The sequence below is a fragment of the Coregonus lavaretus genome (genome assembly GCF_964263955.1).
Source record: "Coregonus lavaretus genome assembly, chromosome: 11".
NCBI lineage: Eukaryota > Metazoa > Chordata > Actinopteri > Salmoniformes > Salmonidae > Coregonus > Coregonus lavaretus.
The window spans coordinates 5,695,585-5,714,502 of NC_139998.1; the positions used below are offsets into that span (position 1 = coordinate 5,695,585).

Below are 18,918 nucleotides of genomic sequence, written 5' to 3' on the forward strand. Positions count from 1 at the left end.
GCTCAACCTTATCATTATTGACACAAAGGCTTTTTCAAATATGTGTTCCAACTACCTATTTTTCTGGTGCTGTATTGTGTGTATGTGTGTGTGTGTGTGTGTTGCTCTGTCATTATTTTGACCTAGATGTACACGCTCTATTTCTCATAATCATAACACATAATATGGCACATAAATTGTTGGGACGCTACAGCATAAACAAATTAGAATTTGGGTCCCAAAATATAACAGGTGTCAAGTAAGGGCTTTACACACACACACACACACTCACTTTGTTCTATCCTCATGGGGACCAAACATTTTGGGGATTTTAGGTCCCCACAAGGATGGAAGAACCAACCCCCCCCACCACACACACACACACACACACACACAGGATAATGACCCAGCGACACACTTACTGTACTAGACAGTCGCCGTGGGTTTTACTGCAATGATGCACCACTTTCCTATGGCATCAACACATTTCTCATGGCTGCACCGCACTCCGAAAATCAGTAATAGAAAGTAGCTAGTCATTGGTTTTACTGTAATGCACAATTTTTCTACGACAGCAACTCATTGTTATATTATTTGTCTATATGGCATCAAGTCAAAACATCCCTTTCATTTTCCAATGGCGTCAACACAATGGCATTTCCCTCACAGTACTAGTAAGTGGCTTTCTGGTTTTACTGTAATGCACCATTTTCCTACGGCATTGACACAGTGTTATTATTTTCCTATGGAATCAGCACATTGTTATCATGCTGATCCTGTTAGAGTAGTACTAGTGTTTTTAGATAAGTAAAATGGTGGTACTAATCAGATATTATATATATTCGTCGCCAAACCCATTGGCTCCAGGTCATCTATAAATCACTGCTAGGTAAATCCCCGTCTTATCTTAGCTCACTGGTCACCATAGCAACACCCACCCGTAGTCTGCGCTCCAGCAGGTATATCTCACTGGTCATCCCCAAAGCCAACACCTCCTTTGGCCGCCATTCCTTCCAGTTTTCTGCTGCCAATGACTGGAACGAACTGCAAAAATCTCTGAAGCTGGAGACTCTTATCTCCCTCACTAACTTTAAGCGTCAGTTGTCAGAGCAGCTTACCGATCACTGCACCTGTACACAGCCATTCTGAAATTAGCCCACCCAACTACCTCATCCCCATATTGTTATTTATTTTGCTCATTTGCACCACAGAATCTCTATTTGCACATCATCTTTTGCACATCTATCATTCCAGTGTTAATACGAAATTGTAACTATTTTGCACTATGGCCTATTTGTTGCCTTACCTCCATAACTTACTACATTCGCACACACTGTATATAGATTTTCTGTTGTATTTTTGACTTTATGTTTTGTTTACCCCATATGTAACTCTGTGTTGTTGTTTTTAAATCGCACTGCTTTGCTTTATCTTGGCCAGGTCGCAGTTGTAAATGAGAACTTGTTCTCAACTGGCTTACCTGGTTAAATAAAGGTGAAACATGTTTACATACCAGGCTGTTGGGCTCTGGTAGGGACTAGAATCTACACCACTGACTAGAACCAACCATTGGGGCTAGGGTTTTTGTAGTTGCCAGCTTGTTGCCAGTTTTGCAGTCTCCTGTTCATATAGCTTTCACTAAACTACAGTATCAAGTTCCTCACAGAGTTTAAGTGAACCATCTTGGCAAAACCTTGTGAATATTAAGTATGTGAGAAGTTAATCATTACGAGAAAATTGAATAATTCACACTTCTGAAGTCATAGTGTTAACCATTTATTTACTGACTGAATATCAAAGCCATGTGAGATAAAAAGGCTTAAATATATAATTTCTAAAACATACAAGGAAAGAAAAAACATAACAAACTACTTCAGAATGCTGTAGCCTAATCCTTGATCAATATAGGTTCCCAACAGCACTTACTGTTAACGATTTATAACACTGAATACCACCAACGCAATGCAAGAGGAAAAATCACATAAGGACAACAACAAACTACTGTAGGAGAATGTTGTAGCCTAACCCTTGATCAATGGACTATGACACAGCTTGTGTCCCAAATGGCACCCTATTCCTTATGTAGTGTACTACTTTTGACCAAGGCCCTATGGGCTCTGGTCAAAAGTAGTGCACTATAAAGTGAATAGGGTGTTATTTGGGTAAAGCCAGCTATCAAAACAACAACAAACAACTGTAGAATGCTGTAGCCAATTCCTTGATTAATGAACTGTAACACAGTTTGCTGGTTACCAGACCAGCACTAATAATCAAAAAACACATCATGGTGGTGACCCAACCAGATTTACCAGCCTTTCAATCCTACTTAACATTTCAACAATGTTGTGTTGCAGAACACAAGGTTATGTATTGCATGATAAGTTAACCTACATGACGCGTTACATTTGACATCTAGTGTTAAAGCTACCTATCTGCCCCATGACTGTCAGATGAAACATTGAGAAGGTCAAGAAACAGGCTGGTTAAGTTGTTTTGACACACACAAAAAGAGAGAGACACACACACACCACACAAACACACGCACATTCAGACACACACTTTCAGCTCAGCGCTTCCTCTTTTCATTCCTGTCACTGTCAGTCGCCCTATTTGGTATTTTTTTTTAACTGTATTAATCTCTTGGTATATTAAGTAACACCAAAGTTGCTGACAATCTTATCTTTGTCTTCATACAACATTTATACTCCCACAAGGGTTAGATGTGTTTTGCAAGGCCACAACAGAGGCATGCATACTCCTGCTTGGTTTTGAAACTGCAACATTTTAGTCACTGTCACTGATGTAGAGAGGAGTAGGCAGGATGCCAGGTTTAGAACTACTGAATTTATTTAAGCACCATATATCAAAGCGGGACGAAACCCAAACGCTGTTGTGCTCAAAATATATCTTCATAAACAAAAAGGCACAGGACGAACCCAAAGTGCAAAATATAAAGTACTCAGGAAACAGTAGGAGAGATTCCTCTCAGGAAAACAAGTAACATTTACAATGACCGACAAAGACAAATGGCAGAGGTAGAGTGGGGATTGAAACCAGGTGTGTATAATGATGACGAGACAAGTCCGGGGTTGATGAGTGAAGGGCGTTTGCCAGCAGTAGGTTCGGCAGCAGCTAGAAGAGCTGGACAGGAGGGGGAGCCAAAGCGAAGGCTGGTGTGACAGTCACTTTGTCTCTCACTGGCACTAATTTATTATGATCTTACCCTTGGTGAAACTCAACCTGCCACACTAGGATTTTTTTTTTTGTAATCAAGTTTTTTTTGTTCTTTTTGTTGGCAAGACAAACAAAAAAACACAAGCCAACAGACATTACACAAATACACATTTATCCCACAGTACCTGCTTACTTAAGTACATATCTTAAAGTAATGATTTTATACTGCCAAGTGTTGCAGTCCATATGTTAATATTCTCTGATTTTGCACCATGAAGTCGAGAGATTGACAGTTCAAGTTGAGCTATATGTATATTAATAAATAAATACATTTCTGATGTGGCAGAGTGTGTGGGGCTTGCCATCGTAAGGCAACCATTCTCTTGGCTGCTGTTGGGCCGGCAAGCCAAATCTTTCTCTGATTGTATGTTAAGTTCAGTGAAGAGTCATCATTAAGCAGTAGCACATTGGGCAGACATGGGATGGGTTTAGACAAAATGCCTGAAAATGATGAAGCCACATATTGCCGAAAGGAGAAAACCTCTGGGCACTTCCAGACCATATGAATAAATGTGCCAGGATTACCCTGGGGGCAGAGTATACAGACAGAGGTTGAATATATGTTCATCTGGAAAGTTTTCACATAACTCATGGGCAAAATTGTAATGGAAATGTGATTTTGGACCAGACAGCACTCCAGTTAATATCTACTGCTGGTATATCTTTGTTCCATTTTGAATAGATTGAATAGATATGTTGGTTTGAGTAGGAATAGAGTGCCTTCGGAAGGTATTCAGACCCCTTTACTTATTCCACATTTTGTTAGGTTACAGCCTTATTCTAACATTGATCTACACATAATACCCCATAATGAAAAAGCAAAAACAGGTTTTTAGAAATGATTGCAAAAAAACTTTAAAAAAAAAAATGAAATATTACATTTACATAAGTATTTAGACCCTTTACTCAGTACTTTGTTGAAGCGCCTTTGGCAGCGATTACAGCCTCGAGTCTTCTTGGGTATGACGCTACAAGCTTGGCACACCTGTATTTGGGGAGTTTCTCCCATTCTTCTCTGCAGATCCTCTCAAGCTCTGTCAGGTTGGATGGGGAGCGTTGCTGCACAGCAATTTTCAGGTCTCTCCAGAGATGTTCGATCAGGTTTAAGTCCGGGCTCTGGCCCGAAGCCACTCCTGCGTTGTCTTGGCTGTGTGCTTAGGGTCGTTTTCCTGTTGGAAGGTGAACCTTCGCCCCAGTCTGAGGCCCTGAGTGCTCTGGAGCAGGTTTTCATCAAGGATCTCTCTGTACTTTGCTCCCTTCATCTTTCCCACGATCCTGACTAGTCTCCCAGTCCCTGCCGCTGAAAAACATCCCCACAGCATGATGCTGCCACAACCATGCTTCACCGTAGGGATGGTGCCAGGTTTCCTTCAGACGTGACACTCCAAGCGGGCTGTCATGTGCCTTTTACTGAGGAGTGGCTTCCGTCTGGCCACTCTACCATAAAGGCCTGATTGGTGGAGTCCTGCAGAGATGGTTGTCCTTCTGGAAGGTTCTCCCATCTCCACAGAGGAACTCTGGAGCTCTGTCAGAGTGACCATCGGGTTCTTGGTCACCTCCCTGACCAAGGCCCTTCTCCCCCGATTGCTCAGTTTGGCCGGGCGGCCAGCTCTAGGAAGAAAAAAACTGTTTTCGCTTTGTCATTGTGGGGTATTGTGTGTAGATTGATATATACAGTGGGGAAAAAAAGTATTTAGTCAGCCACCAATTGTGCAAGTTCTCCCACTTAAAAAGATGAGAGAGGCCTGTAATTTTCATCATAGGTACACGTCAACTATGACTGACAAATTGAGGAAAAAAAATCCAGAAAATCACATTGTAGGATTTTTTATGAATTTATTTGCAAATTATGGTGGAAAATAAGTATTTGGTCACCTACAAACAAGCAAGATTTCTGGCTCTCACAGACCTGTAACTTCTTCTTTAAGAGGCTCCTCTGTCCTCCACTCGTTACCTGTATTAATGGCACCTGTTTGAACTTGTTATGAGTATAAAAGACACCTGTCCACAACCTCAAACAGTCACACTCCAAACTCCACTATGGCCAAGACCAAAGAGCTGTCAAAGGACACCAGAAACAAAATTGTAGACCTGCACCAGGCTGGGAAGACTGAATCTGCAATAGGTAAGCAGCTTGGTTCGAATAAATCAACTGTGGGAGCAATTATTAGGAAATGGAAAACATACAAGACCACTTATAATCTCCCTCGATCTGGGGCTCCACGCAAGATCTCACCCCGTGGGGTCAAAATTATCACAAGAACGGTGAGCAAAAATCCCAGAACCACACGGGGGGACCTAGTGAATGACCTATGAGAGCTGGGACCAAAGTAACAAAGCCTACCATGAGTAACACACTACGCCGCCAGGGACTCAAATCCTGCAGTGCCAGACGTGTCCCCCTGCTTAAGCCAGTACATGTCCAGGCCCGTCTGAAGTTTGCTAGAGTGCATTTGGATGATCCAGAAGAGGATTGGGAGAATGTCATATGGTCAGATGAAACCAAAATATAACTTTTTGGTAAAAACTCAACTCGTCGTGTTTGGAGGACAAAGAATGCTGAGTTGCATCCAAAGAACACCATACCTACTGTGAAGCATGGGGGTGGAAACATCATGCTTTGGGGCTGTTTTTCTGCAAAGGGACCAGGACGACTGATCCGTGTAAAGGAAAGAATGAATGGGGCCATGTATCGTGAGATTTTGAGTGAAAACCTCCTTCCATCAGCAAGGGCATTGAAGATGAAACGTGGCTGGGTCTTTCAGCATGACAATGATCCCAAACACACCGCCCGGGCAACGAAGGAGTGGCTTCGTAAGAAGCATTTCAAGGTCCTGGAGTGGCCTAGCCAGTCTCCAGATCTCAACCCCATAGAAAATCTTTGGAGGGAGTTGAAAGTCCGTGTTGCCCAGCGACAGCCCCAAAACATCACTGCTCTAGAGGAAATTTGCATGGAGGAATGGGCCAAAATACCAGCAACAGTGTGTGAAAACCTTGTGAAGACTTACAGAAAACGTTTGACCTGTGTCATTGCCAACTAAGGGTATATAACAAACTATTGAGAAACTTTTGTTATTGACCAAATACTTATTTTCCACCATAATTTGCAAATAAATTCATAAAAAATCCTACAATGTGATTTTCTGGATTTATTTTTCTCATTTTGTCTGTCATAGTTGACGTGTACCTATGATGAAAATTACAGGCCTCTCTCATCTTTTTAAGTGGGAGAACTTGCACAATTGGTGGCTGACTAAATACTTTTTTTCACCCACTGTATAGTAGATTCTGGAAAACGATTTGTGTGTTGAAGAGTAAAATGAATAGTCTCTGACCGTGGGATTTCTAACGCGCCACATATCTACTATGGCAATATCCACTGCCTACTCACACAGCGCTTCGGATGATAACTGCTGGTCTCTCACCTCATTCTGGACCGTTCTGTCCACAGCTTGATCCCACACGGAGTTAAAATCTCCACCTACTACCAGTTGGAATTCTGATAAATCAAATAAAAGTTTAGTCAATGAAACAAATAACTCTTTGTCATAAGTTAGGGGCATAGACTGACACAAATGCAATGTCTTTGTCCTCTATAGTAATTTTTAAATAAGTTACTCAGTGTCCCCTCCTGAACTCAGGATCGTAATTTGTAGATTCCGCTTCCCAATTCTCATTGTGCCCCTCGTTTTTTTTTCTGAATGAAGAAAATGAAAATACTTTAAAGTGTTTGTTGTTGACCCTGTATGAGAGCTATATCAAAAATTTTCAGATGGAATACATCTAGCCAGCTCGTCCTTTTGTGTGGAATTTTGAGCCCACGTGCGTTAAAAGCAAGTATATTGAGATTAGTCATTATTCCGGTTAATTGTTTTTATTGCAGATGAATGGACATCTACAAAAGATTACCTCCAAATTATTTGACTGACAGTATTTAGACTATAGCAAGGTCCTGACCCATTCCCTAAGACGTACAAAGACAGACACATATTGCCAATAACCCTACCCAAGAAAACCCCAAGGGATCGAGCCGGAGACAAAATGGATCTACAACCCGGCCCACTGGGAGTGTGGACTCAAGCTCATCTCCCCCACCAATCCTGAAAAAAAGAGAACCAAGCTTAAAAGAAAGTGAAAAAATCTAATATTGATAATAATCCCCCCTCAAAAAATTATAATCATGACAGTAATAATTGGCCTGATAATAGAAAAATATGTAGAAAAGAGAAACAGAAAAATACCTATATACTGTACTGTAAAAGATTAACCAAAACAAATTGATCAAGTTATTCAAGACTTTAATTGGTCAATTAAGGCAAGCTAGGCCTGTTTAAGTAGGCCTACTCTAAAGAAAATGATCTGTGTTAGTGTAGGCCAGGGTTTCCCAAACCCGATTAGTTTTTTGCCCTAGCATTACACAGCTGATTCAAATAATCAACTAATCATCAAGCTTTGATCATTTGAATCAGCTGTGTAGTGTTAGGGCAAAAACCAAAACGTGCACCCCTTGGGGTCCCAAGGACCGAGTTTGGGAAACGCTGGTGTAGGCGAGGCCTACACTAAACAACGCTAATGAGATTTTTCAAAATAGAACCTGAAGCAAATTTATTTTATAAACACACAGCGGAGCCATGAAAACAAACAATGATATGCTATTCGTAATAGCTTGCAAACAATATTACAATAAGTAAGCTGATTGGAGGAAAACACTTTCTACTGCAACAGTCAGAATTAATGGTATTTGTAGTTGTCCATGTTGGGATCTGGCTAACCATTCTCAGTTGCAGGTGATTCAAGTAGAGTCCCGGGATGCAATGAAGCGTTCAGTCTTGGTAATGTCCTGGAAGGTTAGCTGCTCTGTTCCCCGAGTCAACTCGATGGTTGCTGGGTAGAGGAGGAAGGCTTGGTAGGCGGCCTCCCGCGCCTTTTTCATCAGCAGGTAGCAGGGCTTGTGTCTGCTCCTGGTGTGCGCACTGAAGTTTTGGGGATATACTCTGTTAAGTAGGAAATGGCATTGTTCTTTTCAATTCCTTCTTCTAGATTGATTTAAAAGAAGGTTCTCTCTCCTTGCTCGATCTTCCATCTCGAAAAGCTTGGATTCTAGAAGTACAAGCTTGGGTTCTAGGGGTTCAAGAGTTTGGTAATAGTGGCCTCAGAATTTCCCACACGCTTGGACAAAGAAACACAGTCATCGCGCAGCTCTTTGATGTCTTTCTTGTATTCATTCAGGCCGGATTTCAGCTCATCTAGGCGGGCATTGAGGCAAGAAAACCGCTTGTCTGAGTTGGCCTCGGCTCGTGCGAAGTGTTTCTCCAATACAGCTTCGAAAGATTTGGATAAAGTCTCTTTCTTGCACGATTCAATGCTGCGGGTCTTAGTAGCATAATCAAGCGTTTCTGGGGCAGGTGCGTAATGGGGAAGGTTGCGTTTTTGTAGGCTATAACCGAAAGTTAATCGATTAGCGCAAATAGCTTGGTGGTAGTTCAAACTATCATGAATTCGGGAGGCGAGGGGGTATAGTAGCCTACGAGGAACTGCTAGGCTGCGATCTTTCTCAGATCACGTCACCTGATGCCTCTCCTTTCTGACGCCAGACACTAGGTTTCTGTGTGATACAGTGAGAAAGCGTGTGATGTTATAAACATCATAAAGACTATAACGTAGGTCTGCACAGATCTTGGTAGGATGTGGGTTGAACCATTATGGTTTTACAGATACACTGTAAGAACTACTACCTGTAGCCTTTAGTTCTTACGCATGCATCTACTCAGGCTTTATCTGTCATTCTATCGTAGCATGTGGCTACTGTATATGTATAAATACTGTAGAGACAGAACAGAATGCTCTCTTCACAACAACATCTCTGCCTGTCTCTCTCTCCAGCCTCCGTCTCTTTCTCCAGCCTCTCTCCCTCTAACTGCGTGTCAAGCTTCCCTAAACAGAGGCCTCATTCTCTGCAGAGAACAACTCATTGTCCAGCCTCCAGCCTCTGCCCAGGACTGTGGTCCAACGGCCCAGCTAATGCATATGGATCCTCTGTCCTGACTCAGTCAGTGTCTTCTGACATATGGGCCCTGGGTGGGACGAGTTTAATCTTATTTTAGAGATGATGTCCCAATACAACACTGTATTTTAATCGTTCAGAAACTCAAAATGGTACTCTGTCAGACTCCGAGAGAGAAGCTGGTTACATGTCCTCTTTGATGAGGAAGTGGCGACAAGTGTGTGCGTGTGTGTCTGGTCCGATTACCAGTGGTGTATTTGAGTTCAGAGACAGACACAAAGACCTGTCTGTTTCTGCCCCAGAGTTACCCAGAATGCACGGCATGTTAGTCTGGCTCTGGCATCACTGGAAAACGCTTGAGGCAACAGCTCTTCGATTCTATGCCTTCGGTTCGAAAACAAACCATTTAGGCTATTTCTGGTTTAGATTGAAGCTTGAAGCTGCCATTGCGGTTTTAGTACTGAAAGGTGCCATGATGTGGAACATAGAAATATCAATAAATGAAGGGAGAGGTTTGGTGCTCGGATGACTTCTATATTGACGACTCTTGGCTTGAATTTACTAACGGTACAGCCTGCAGCTGGGGCAAAGACCGACATGAGTGGGTGATCTTGGAAATAATAGTACTCATCAGAAAAACAAAACTACTAGCATTCACATTTACTGCACACCTCCTCCTTGTCGCACTATAACTTACGCTGCCGTTCATCTCGCATTTCTACACGACTCTGACTCTCAAACTGCTTCTCAATCTGTACTTCTCTTTGGATGAGAGACTCTTCTAAATGAATTCAAGCTAATAAGAAAGTGTACTGACTGTACTCCCAATCTGACTTGGAGCTGCTCTCGTTTTCACTTAAGCATTTCCCTAAGGCTGCGCAGAGGTATACTATATGACAGAGGGAAAGGAGAGGAGGGAAGGTGGGGAGGTCCCTGGGTGAGGACTTATAGAGAGGAGACAGAGAGGAGAGAGGATTCTACTAATGTAGGAGACAGCGATGGGCGAGCAATGTTGGGGCCTCACTGGGTCCAGAGTCTCGTGGGCCATTTCCACTGCAGGGATTTAAACCTGTGCTTGGTCTAAAAAGACTCAGACTTTTGTGTTTCCATCATGGCTGAAACAGGGGGGGGGGGGAGATAGCCTGGGGCCGGTCATACATGGCCCTACTCTTACCGATAGGGTTGTCACAATACCAGCATTGCGTAAGCGGACTTCATTACTTAAGAAAAAACTTTGCAAACACACAGCCTTCTGTTATATCACACAATATTTGACATACAGCAGGTTTTTAAAGGACCATAGAGGTAAGTCTGCCTCGTGTTTTCTTCTTTGCCATGGAAAAGCGAGTATCATGGTATCGCGATACTGGTATCGTAACCAAGATGGAGGACTTTCAGAGGAGGGAGCCTGCCTCAGCTGTAAAGGAGCATCTGCCTGCTCCTCTGTCCACTAGCTAGCAGTCTCTTCTCTGGCACAAGAGGCCCTGCTTCACACAGTGTTTACCAACCAATTATAGTGATTCACATTGAATCACACACAGTTCAACGAACATCAACCTGCCTGAACAGAACGCACACACGCACAAACACACACAGACGTACACAAAAACACACACAGACACACTCGCTACAATCTTCAGTTCAGTGTGTCAGTCAGTAGCAGCGATAGACAAGTCTATGTGCTGACAGGGTGCACTGAGGTCAGGAGAATGTGAGCATGCGCGACTCCGGTGATTGTACGCAAGGTAGCGTCAATCAGACCAAACCCAGCACAACCTTCCTAGCACTAGTGTTATCACGATACAAACATTTTGACTTCGATACCGATACCAGTATCACGATACTCAATACCAAAACGATACCACGGCAAAAAAAAGAAAGCGCAGAGAATTTTCCATGTTTTTTCAGGTTTTAGCTCTCAAAATCACACTTTAATAGAAAAACAACAAAACTGGATGTTTTAAGTCCACAACAATGCTTGAACCACATCAGGGGACCACTTTTGAGGTCTGGGAAAAACAACAACTCAAGTCCATTGACAGACAACTTGTTCGGCCATGTTCAGGGCCAGTAGAGCATTAACCTTTTCACGTGAGTGAAATATCTCTTAACGGTCGCCCCAGCATGAGTTTTTTATGCACGCGATGTCAGAATGCACTCACTGTTCCAAAATGTGATTGTAACGCAACAGGACAGTTAACGTGCGCTGCCTGCTAATTATCTATAGGTTATGTTTCAATTATTTTCTAACAAGTTGTATTTTCTAACAGTGTTCCGCCTCCTCATTAATTCACATAGAAGTAGCTCATTTCAGTGTTTTGCGGACAATTTATGTTTGAGGCTTTACTGAGCCGGACAAACTCTTCGAGGAGAGCCCTTCCCAATTTTTTCCGCACATCAAGTATGCAGACATTTGCTCAGTCTTGCACGAATTGGCAAATTGTCTGGCTGGCGCTTGCATTGCCTTCCTTGTTATTTTCCTTACAAATAATAACTTTGGACATGTGTGCGTTCCTATCAAATCAAATCGTATTGGCCACATGCGCCGAATACAACAGGTGTAGACATTACAGTGAAATGCTTACTTATAGCCCTTAACCAACAATGCATTAATTTTTTTATAAAAAATGTAAAATAAAACAACAACAAAATAGTGTTGAGAAAAAAAGAGCAGAAGTAAAATAAAATAACAGTAGGGAGGCTATATATACAGGGGGGGGGGGTACCGGTGCAGAGTCAGAGGCCTATGATTGTAAGTGCCCTATTTTCTGTTTATCGTGTTGTCGTTTCTACTGTAGCATGAAGTATGTACGTATGTATGTATGGAGCATAATGTATTTACAGTTTTATTCATGTTTTCAAGTACTGGTGACAAATCATGCATTCCGATTATTGCATAGATTGTAAAGGACACCTATGATGTGTGTAAAATACTTTTTTGAAGGTTGTACTGATTATAATGAGCTAATGCTAAGCTATTTGCCAGCTATGTGTGGTGCCATGTTTGTTGACATTATACAATGCATTCTGGGTGTCACGTAAACATCTGTTAGACCAAAGATGTTATAATGAGGTGAAGGAATGGTTCACTCATCTTTTGAGTAAACTTCCGGAAGTGAATGAAGGGAAGTGAATGATCGTAAACGACACACCCCCTTCAACATGCATACTGCAAACAGACCAAACTCATCTTGTCTCCTCTTATTATCTTTGGTTGATGAGAAAAAACAAACATGGCGGCACGCACAAACTACCCATCGTCGGATTACTTGCGATTTCTAGAAAGTGTATTACTCAGTTATTTCGATCAATGTTGAGCTCGCCTGTGATGTGATGAATTACAAATAGTAATTGCTATTAGCTAATTCATATTGTGGTTTCTGTCAGCCGAGAGTTTTCTAAATCTTTCCTCAGTTAGCGCTAGGACTAATGTAGCCTACATTTTCCGGGTTTGGATGATTGTGTATGCTGTTGCTACTTCTGTGAATGTCTGAACATTGCATCCCAAAATAAACTGGTCACATTCAGGACATAACTTTGTAAGGACTGTGTTTATGCAAAATGTTTCTGTGAAAAAACAGCGTGGCTAGCACAAATGCTGACTGTTGCGTCAATCAAAACTGGCCGTTCTAAATAAGCGTTCTAATCACACCGGTTTGAGCGTACGCTGCAGGGACCACTGTAGAATGATCACACCCGTTTGTTGGTACGTGTGAAAAGGCTAGAAGATATTGCTGTAATCTCATTTTACATTTACATTTTAGTCATTTAGCAGACGCTCTTATCCAGAGCGATTTACAGTTTTAGTGAGTGCATACATTTTCATACTCTTGTGCTACAATGAATCCCTTCTTGGATCAATGATCTGAGTTATAATCCAATTTCATGCAATAACAAACCTTTCGCTCATATGCACACCACAATGGAGCATTAAGAGGGGCCAGTTATACTACTGTCATAAATCGGCTGTTTGTTCCTTTTGATGCTATTAGAGCACAGAATCTGTCTGAATTGAAGCAAAACTTGCAGTTCATATGCTTTCCCAACCCTACACCGCAAAAAAATGTGTTTAAGGACTAAGCTATTGAGTTGAGCAGCATAACAATTCTTCATTCTATAAATTGAAGCAAAAACACCAGTCAATTGAGCAGAGGGCGTAATAAATACTGAGTTATGGAGTAAATATTGAGTAATGCAATAAATAGTGTGAATAAGCCATATACTAGGGGGGTGGTAACATACTGAGCTGTGTGATAAATATTGAGTAGTGTGTGGTTCGATGTTGACTATGATGAGTAGGCTAGACGGGGAAGAATTAGGGCAGCTGCACAGTGAATCCATTGCTCCTCCCCAGGGGGACGTTTCAGTAAAACACACACACACACACACACACACACACACACACACACACACACACACACACACACAAGGATGCCATCTCTCAGGGAGAACAAAACAGCTCTTCAGTTCACACCACTGCGGAGAAGAAGACACACACACACACACAGGGGGGAGAGAGGAAGGATCCCGTGGTGCTTTATTGGTATTCCTTCCAGGCAACTGGCCAGTGATGATCCTCATGGAGACAGACACACCAAACCCGCCACTAGATCCATCCTGCTAGCCTCAGTAGAAGGAGAGAAGGAGAGAGAAAGAGAAACAGACACACACACTCCCCCACCAGAGACAGATCCATCCTGCTAGCCTCAGTAGAAGGAGAGAAGGAGAGAGAGAGAGAAACAGACACACACACTCCCCCACCAGAGACAGAGCCATCCCGCTTGCTAGCCTCGGAAGTGCGAGAGAAAGAGAGAACGAGAGAGAGGAGACAGAAAGATGGGCTAGCAGCAGAACGAGAGAGGGGCAATTCCATGGTAACCGAATGTTGCTGAGACTCAGATTTTTTTTTTTTCAAAATGTATGACAAACAAAAAACATTGATTGCAAAGTTAAACAAACCATACAACTCTTTGCACAATCAATCAATCAAATGTATTTATAAAGCCCTTTTTACATCAGCAGATGTCACAAAGTGATACAGAAACCCAGCCTAAAACCCCAAACAGCAAGCAATGCAGATGTAGAAGCACTGTGGCTAGGAAAAACTCCCTAGAAAGGCAGAAACCTAGGAAGAAACCTAGAGAACCAGGCTCTGAGGGGTGGCCAGTCCCCTTCTTGCTGTGCCGGGTGGAGATTATAACAGTACATGGCCATTAAGGCCAGATTTTTCTCCAAGATGTTCAAACATTCATACATGACCTGCAGGGTTAAATTAATAATCACAGTGGTTGTAGAGGTTGCAACAGGTCAGTACATCAGGAGTAAATGTCACTTGGCTTTCAAAAATGTCCACTGAAAATTTTACAACAACACATAGCCTACTTGAAGAACAGTGCAGATGTTACGTTTTGTAATAGAATTAAATTAAAATCTCCCTCAGTTTTTTATGTGACCAAGATTTTCAAAAACTCTTTCACAAGAACAGTTCTGAATGTAGTCAGACTGCATCTGTGCTGCATCTGTGACCCTTCATCCCCTCCCTTTCCCTCTCTTCCTCATCTGCATCCCACAGCTGTCCTTTCCAGTGTCATTCTCATTGTAGAGGTCAAACATGAATAACTAACACCACACAATAAAAATAGCAAAACTGCACTTGTGTAGTTAATTAACATTGCGCAACACACATTCGACTTAGACTAACTAAGGAATGCAGATATAGAGAGACATCAGTTAAAACGTAGAAGTTTCCTAACAGCTAATGACAGACTAATTCTGAATGACTTCAGCCCTTTTTCCGATTATCTCACAGACAGACAACCTGGTCCAGAATCAATAGACTATTAACACTGCATGGCCCTGCCAGCAGCCCTGCTCTCCCCTGTGGACTGACTGAGCAGCACAGAGTGGAATTTCATTCAGGCTAGTTAAATACGCTGCTGCTATCTCTAATAGACTCAATTAAAGTGAAACTCTTTTTAAAAGGGGTGAGAGCCACTTCAAAGTTCAAATTCTCTCCTCTACATTTTTATCCTCCTCTGTTGCCATACAAATATGAGTGGAATCCTAATTCCACGCCTTTAAAAAAAAGTTGGAAATGGGGGGATGAATGCTGCATTGAGACTGAGCAGAATATGAAGAGTCGGCATATAGGCTAGGCCTAGACTAGTCTCGCATTGCCATACCTCCACAACCACGTCGTTGTAACGCCTTCCTTGGAGGTCTGGAAAATGTTGTATTACAAAAACAGTTTGAATGGTCTGCTGGCTCCATCTAGAACCATCTAGCTCATCTCGAAAAAACAGAGAAATGCTATGAAAACCAGGGTGCTGCAAACGTTATAAAATGTTTTGTCACCAGTGCCATTGGTTTGACGTGTAGAGAGGCATCACTGACTTACACCGGGTTCCGACTAGAGGTCTTCATGGGTCCAAAAAGTGGTGAAATGGATCTGTGGCTTTCCCACCTGACCCGATATGCATAAATTAATAAATAAATAAAAACGGAGACCCGTTCCGAATTGACCCGAGGACAATCAGACCCGTTCCGAAAAGGACCATGGAAAACAGACCAGTGCTGGTTCGGATCTGAGAGACCTGTTCAGATCTGAGAGAAAGAAAGAAACCTCCAACTGGGCGCTGCAAGCGCCAACAAATTACCAAAAAGATTATTTGTTGTGTAGCATATTCAAAACTTTAGTCTATTGTTTTATTGGTTTTTACTTTCCTAAAACAATAGTTAAAGGAGACAAGCCTAGGTCTAGCCCTAGAGAGAGAGAGAAAGATAGAGATATGCCGGCACCATGTTCCAGACATCGACATGGATTTCTTTATACTTTACTGGCTATTACTGCTATACAGATATAGGCGTACAGAACTAGATCATTTGTTAATTTTCGATCAGAATATGTTTTATAAAGATAAGCATTATATTGTTAGATTAAAGGAGTAACTCTGGTAGGCCTAAAACATTCTTCCTCACTGCAAGTTCAACTGTCGGAGTCAGATGGATTTCCGGTGTGCATTGCCTTCATAGGCCTGCTGTAGCTAAGCCTAATAATAGCCATACCATACCACACCCTCACAAAAGTTGCTTAACTTTATTAGGGTAATATCAAAAGTAAGTAATTGTTTACATGGAAAAATACGAACAGGTTATTGCGGCATTAAATTAATTACCAACAAAGGCGATTGCCTACCTTAGACCTACCCAACAAATGACAGCAAAAGGCTAATGCTATTTATTTTACAACAGGCCTACTTTTAACTTTTAACTAAATATGGAGCACAAAAATGTCTCAACAAAATTAAACAAAAAACACTTTTTTGGATAGATGATTAAATAGGCCTAGCTAATTTTCCCCCAACATTGGACACCTCCTAACTTCGGACACTCTCTAGCGGTTGGAGGACTAAATCACCTCGAGCTCAACAATTTAATGGACTGGAAAATAACGGTAAGTTTTGCGACTAAAGACACCCTTCTAGCTAGCTGACCACCGATTTTCATTACAATTTATGTAAGTCAGGTTATGAGAGTTTAAAAAATGTAATATATACACGTTTTGTGGGACACGCTGTATATTGTAAAATTTGACTGCGAGACTGACCACACATAATTTAATATCCAACTTTCCACCTATGAAATATAGCTAATGGATTTGCTAATGTTGCTAGCTTAGTTGCTAAATGTTGATAGAACTGCTTAGTAACCAAAAAGGGAAGAAATTGTAAGTGTTAGATAATACATATCACAGAATGTTGTCAAGCTTTACCGTATCAAAATATTGGAGTCGTCTGACGGGGGCGTTTTGCATAATCTGCAAAGATTCCTTTTGAACTTTGAACCATTAACTTTTTGACACCTATCACTGTTGGCTATGTTTCATCTTACAAGAGCTATACAGAGGCAGTATTTCATCAAATGTTACAATGTATGCATCAATATTAAACAAATTGGGACACACATTATCATTACAGATAACATCAAACAAAAAACCTGGGTCCACTTTCAGTTCATTGTGAAACCTTTCATCATCACCTTTCAATGCCTTAGCTTTGAATTGTACATGTTTATACACATTCAGATGGTGTTATCTTTTTAAAATGTGTATAGTATGCCAAGTTATTTAGCTACATGTATTTCCCACCACAGCATGGAGTCAAGAGGAAGAAGTGGAGTGAGGAGGACATGTTCCATGCCATGGAGGACTGCGGGGCAGAGATGGCTATCTGCCAGGCTGCCAAGGTTAGTCATCTTTTGTTTTTACGAGATTACCATGTGTATATGAATTTCATCTGTAAATAACAGTTTTCTTTTCTTATCTACCAAGGTGCATGGTGTACCTCGGCAGACCCTGGCGGACTGGCTGAGCGGCCGGGTGACCCATGGTTGTCGCAGTGGACCACCCACATTGCTTGCACCAGAGGATTAAAATTATCTGGTGCAGTACTGTATCTACTGCGCCAGCGATGGGTTACCCTTCACCACACAGAGGCTGATGAAATACGCAGACAAAATATGCCGGTCTTTGGTGTTCTATGTGTTTATGTACGTAGAATGCTGGACTGACTGTTCTCAATGTGTGTGATCTAAATGTGGATGTGTATGGTGATGCCAAAATAAACATTTTCATCCTGGATGGACAATTTATATTCTATTCTATTCTAGATTTCGGCACCCAGGGGAGACAATCCCATCACTGTGGAAGAGGTGGTGGGAAATGTTCAGGTGGAGGCACAAGAACTTGAGCATCAGGAGGACGGACACCCTGGACAGAGGGAGAGCTGAGTGTGCCACATGTCCGATGATGGACACCTTCTTCACTTCTTATAAGAAGCACTTGGAGGAGAGTGGGTTGAGGGAGAAACCCAGACAAATCTATAACTGCGATTAGTCTGGGTTTCGTAGCAACCAGAGCATGCACAAAGTGCTGGCTCCCAGGGGCGCAAAATACGTGTACCAGCAGGCTCCGGGGACCAAGGAACACATCACAGTGCTGGCCTGCTTCAACGCAGCTGGGGAGGACGTCCCCCCATTTATCATCTACCCCAAGTGTTTCCCCAGTGGCCACTACACACTGGGAGGCCCCTCCCCAAGCCTTGTATGGACGGTCCAACAGTGGCTACATTGACAGGGACCTGTTCAGGAAGTGGTTTCTGCACTTCATTAAGCATGCAGTGAAGGAGAGCCCTCTCCTCCTCTTCGATGGGCACAAGAGCCACATGGACCTGGAGGTGCTCGCGGCGGCACTAAGGGAAGATGTTATAAATCTTTATCTTCCACCACACTGCACCCATGTCCTGCAGCCGCTGGACGTGGCATACTTTGGCCCTTTAAAGGCTGAGTTCTCCAAGGTAGCTATTTTGACCACTCCTATATGGTAAACAAATCAGAATTTGCCAGAGTATTCCGCTACCCGTACCAGTGCTGCAAAGACATGCACTATGTGGTGGAAGGGTTTAAGAAGTGTGGCCTCTTCCCTTTTGACCCTTCAGCCATTGAAGGGTCCCGTTTAGTGCCGTCTCGGTCCCTACCGGGTCCCACCACCGCCTCTCCTGGAACCAGCAGCACTGTGCCGTCCATCAGCACCTCCTCTCCAGCAACCACAGGGGGACCCTCAGCCCCTGCTCCAGTACAAGCCCCTACTCCAGTCCTCGCCCTAGAAGAGCACCCCCTAATAGAGGGGAGGCTGATAGCGGAGA

At 42.5% G+C, this 18,918-nt stretch overlaps 1 pseudogene across 1 annotated transcript in view; it reads right to left on the reverse strand.

Moving 5' to 3' along the window:
* The window catches only part of LOC311137051 (transmembrane and coiled-coil domain protein 3-like), a 50,194-nt pseudogene that overhangs the window by 12,871 nt on the left and 18,405 nt on the right, over positions 1–18,918 (reverse strand). The window lies entirely within an intron of this gene.